The sequence below is a fragment of the Mizuhopecten yessoensis genome, unplaced genomic scaffold (genome assembly GCF_002113885.1).
Source record: "Mizuhopecten yessoensis strain PY_sf001 unplaced genomic scaffold, ASM211388v2 scaffold3853, whole genome shotgun sequence".
In the NCBI taxonomy this organism is placed as follows: Eukaryota; Metazoa; Mollusca; class Bivalvia; order Pectinida; family Pectinidae; genus Mizuhopecten; species Mizuhopecten yessoensis.
In genome coordinates, this window is record NW_018405252.1 from 302,001 (window position 1) to 307,054 (window position 5,054).

Here is a 5,054-nt window from a genome sequence, read left to right on the forward strand (position 1 = left end):
AGACTGATCATTATACCGTCAACTGGTCATGGTTGATATAGTAGACTGATCATTATACCGTCAAGTGGTCATGGCTGATTAGTTACAGCTGATACAGTTGACTGATCACAGTTCATAAAGTTAACTGGTCATGGCCGACTGGTCAGGATAAACACAGTTGACTTGTCACGGTCTTGTTCATACAGTTGACTGATCACAGTTTATAAAGTTAACTGGTCATGGCCGACTGGTCAGGATAGACACAGTTGACTTGTCACGGTCTTGTTCATACAGTTGACTGATCACAGTTTATAAAGTTAACTGGTCATGGCCGACTGGCCAGGATAGACACAGTTGACTTGTCATGGTCTTGTTCATACAGTTGACTGATCACAGTTTATAAAGTTAACTGGTCACGGTCAACTGGTCAGGATCGAAACAGTTGACTCATCACAGTTTATACAGTCGAAAATTTATCTTAACTCGCCCCTAAACTAAACCTCATGAAAACATAGAATGTATGGGTTACTAAATGTCAGCAGTGTTTATACCACTGTCCAAAATAAGGTATTAGTAAGTATAGTATCAGTGTCAGATTTCTGGTCATTTCATTGTCAGATTTAGATATCTGTGTCAGAAGGTATGTTTCAGGTAGTGTATTGCTCATTTCACTGGCATTGTGATGAATGCTCATCATTTTTTATTCCATTGTTCCATCCCCACTCTAAGGTGCATGTAGAAAAACAAAATCATTTTTCATTTATTTACAAAATTCTTCTGGTGCAATTATATTTTTTTTTCTATTTTTCTACCTTTTATAACCTAGCTTTATGTCAATAGCATTTTCAAAATAAGTCTTGGTGCATTTGTTCGGCAAATTGTAGACTTTCCAATACAAATACGTTAACAGAAAGGGTCCACCAACTGACTCTAGATAATTGAGGAGAAACATGGGATCTTACAATCAGTAGGTAATCATTAGTGATAGCTCCTAGTAACTGCACTATAAGTGTAGTCAATCAGGTAGACCACTACCTTCCACTTGAAACCCTACCATCTGTAGGTAAATAGAATTTCCTGTAATGTTAGTGCAATCAGCAAAACACATGATTGGTCAATACCTAACTTAACATCAGACATCCTAATAAAATGTATGATTGGTAACAGACATATAACAAAATACTATAACAAAGCATATGATTGGTCAATACCAGACAACTCATAAACAGATTATAACAAGGCATATGATTGGTCAATACCAGAAAATTCATAAACAGATTATGACAAGGCAATAATGTGATAGGTCACTTCCAGAAAACTCCTAAAAATGTAAAGCAAAGCACTTGATTGGTGAGTAACTTACAACTCATCAACAGGCTTATCTGAATATTCCGCTTTTGTAAAGCTTGAATTTTTCTATTCATATTGCATGTGTGAATAGGGCACTCTTTTAAGGCTTCCTTCTCCTATTGCATGTGTGAATAGGGCACTCTTTTAAGGCTTCCTTCTCCTAATACATGTGTGAATAGGGCACTCTTTTAAGGCTTCCTTCTCCTAATACATGTGTGAATAGGGCACTCTTTTAAGGCTTCCTTCTCCTAATGCATTTGTGAAAACAACACTGTGGTATCCATTCCATTAGCTGTCTGTTTGCAGGTTGTTACAATATTTTGATTAAGAAAATAAGGTAATGAAGTGGTTTTACATGAATACCGGTTATAGCATGTTAGAGTGATCATCTGATAATAAGCTGTGTTTATTCGTTTGGTCACCTAATAATCAGCTGTGTTTGTTGTGAATTCAAACATATTAAGGAGTATGCTACCTTACCAAAATAAATCTCCTTGTCAGAAAAGATGTTCATAACCTGGTCAATTATTATTTAATCGTATTTTACAGACTGGTATGCATCATTGATTGCATTGGTTACACTTCTGAATTTTCAGATACAGTTAATGATAAGGGAGATAACTCTAACACAAAACGCAGGTAAAGTTTGTGAGGTAGCATATTTCCTTAGGTGTAATCGTACTAGTTGCATTAATTGTGTGGATGTGATTTTTATAGTTATACAGATATTCTTATCAGTAGTATCTATTGTTATTTTGTGCCGTATAATATTAAGTTTGTAAGTTCTATTTAATTTCTGTAAATATGTACATATGTTGTATACTCTTGTGACTTTATATATAAATATATATATACACCGAGTCCTTTACCAATCAGAAGCACATTGTAGTTTTAGTATCTATCTGTATATATTGGAGGTGTTTAACAAAATCCTTCTGATTGGAAATATGATTTAACTATTTCATGTTGGGCCTATTCCAGATAGAAATAAAGGAAAGGGACAGAGAGCCACATTTCGGTAACCCACCACCATGCACAGTAGTGTATTTCCTGGGGCTCACTAACAGTGATATTAGTGCCCCCCGTCCCACCCCAATCTTACCCCACCATTCAAATATTTATATCTGGATCAGCCTTTAGTGAATATCTTATGTGTGAGTCTGTGTTTATGCATAATTCGGTTTATGAAGTTAGTAAATTTCTGATCTCTGTGGGAGAGTGTGATCAACGTGTCAGTATGGCTGTGAACCTGAGGAATGTTTGAGGTCGTTAAGTAAGACTTGTGATTCTCTTTTAACTGTTACAATCTGTGTGGGAGAGTGTGATTAACGTGTCAGTATGGCTGTGAACATGAGGAATTTTTGATGTCGTTCAGTAAGACTTGTGATTCTCTTATAACTATTACAATCTCTGTGGGAGAGTGTGATTAACGTGTCAGTATGGCTGTGAACATGAGGAATTTTTGATGTCGTTCAGTAAGACTTGTGATTATCTTATAACTGTTACAATCTCTGTGGGAGAGTGGGATCAACGTGTCAGTATGGCTGTGAACCTGAGGAATCTTTGATGTCGTTAAGTAAAACTTGTGATTCTCTTTTAACTGTTACCAACTCTGTGGGAGAGTGTGATCAACGTGTCAGTATAGCTGTGAACATGAGGAATGTTTGATGTCGTTAAGTAAGACTGGTGATTCTCTTTTAACTGTTACAATCTGTGTGGGAGAGTGTGATTAACGTGTCAGTATGGCTGTGAACATGAGGAATTTTTGATGTCGTTCAGTAAGACTTGTGATTCTCTTATAACTGTTACAATCTCTGTGGGAGAGTATGATCAACGTGTCAGTATGGCTGTGAAACTGAGGAATGTTTGATGTCGTTAAGTAAGACTTGGGATTCTCTTTTAACTGTAACAATCTCTGTGGGAGAGGGTGATCAACGTGTCAGTATGGCTGTGAACCTGAGGAGTGTTTGATGTCGTTCAGTAAGACTTGTGATTCTCTTATAACTATTACAATCTCTGTGGGAGAGTGTGATTAACGTGTCAGTATGGCTGTGAACATGAGGAATTTTTGATGTCGTTCAGTAAGACTTGTGATTCACTTTTAACTGTTACAATCTCTGTGGGAGAGTGTCATCAACGTGTCAGTATGGCTGTGAAACTGAGGAATGTTTGATGTCGTTAAGTAAGACTTGTGATTCTCTGTTAACTGTTACAATCTCTGTGGGAGAGTGTGATTAACGTGTCAGTATGGCTGTGAACCTGAGGAGTGTTTGATGTCGTTCAGTAAGACTTGTGATTCACTTTTAACTGTTACAATCTCTGTGGGAGAGTGTGATTAACGTGTCAGTATGGCTGTGAACCTGAGGAATGTTTGATGTCGTTAAGTAAGACTGGTGATTCTCTTTTAACTGTTACAATCTGTGTGGGAGAGTGTGATTAACGTGTCAGTATGGCTGTGAACCTGAGGAATGTTTGATGTCGTTATGTAAGACTTGTGATTCTCTTTTAACTGTTACCAACTCTGTGGGAGAGTGTGATCAACGTGTCAGTATAGCTGTGAACATGAGGAATGTTTGATGTTGTTAAGTAAGACTTGTGATTCTCTTTTAACTGTAACAATCTCTAGTATATCTGTGTTTTATTGTGCTACAGTTGTTTTCTATATAAACCGTACACATGACAGTCACCGTGGTTCGGTTCCCTTCATTTGTTTTATCGTTTGTTGAAGTCGAGCTGTGTAATATGTTAAGGGGAGTCTAAGTCACAAGGGGGGATTTTTATCTATGTATTAATTTGCCAAACAAAAGCTGAAATATCTTTAAAAAAGATTTGTTTCTGAACGTAATTGTATAATTGATTGTTCACTATAGAAGTCTAAAAATAACTTTTTAGAACTTGCATTATAGACGATGAACATGACCTGACCTTTTTATTCTTGTCTTTTTATTTTTCCAATCTTAAAAAAAAGTACAGGAAAAAAGGTAACTACTTTCACCATCAAACAAATGCCTGCTTAGTTTCATTTGCAAAAAAAAAAAGTATGAAATAGATAACTGCTTTTCTGGGGTTCATTTTTTTCACAGATAATACTTTTTAGCTGTGTAATTATTTTTTACATAACAATGATGTACTTTTTGTACCAATCTGTAGGTCTAATATTTTAAGAACTTCCTATATGACTGTACAGGTTAAACGTAAGGGGTTCTCTAATAGAGATGTGTTCAGCACCATTTCTATTTTTGTCCTATTTACAATAGGACAAAAACCATGACCATGTACAAGAGGGGAAAAATTCAGCATGACTTAATTTATCATTTTAACATGCTTTTTACTTAGGAAAACGTAACGGTATATACAGAAGAGGACAGTTATATTGTGAAAGAAATAAGGGAGAAAAGTTAGTATATAAAATGTGATATTTAACTTAAGACCACCTTTACAAATGAAATTATGAAATTAAAAAAAAAAAAAGGTTGTCCAGATAAATGATTTACGAACACAATTTCATACAAAACCATACATATGTGATCAATTTGTGATAAAATACTACCATGACAATTATTACCTCATTCACCCCTGAAATTTCAAAATGAACTATTCCAACCTCTGAAATGGAAGAGTTCAATTGTGTCTTCAGTGGTGAATGAGTTAAAAAAAGTTTACTGATGCAGAATGTCAGAACGAAAAAGGGGAAAAATCTAGATACTGTACAATAATAAAACATA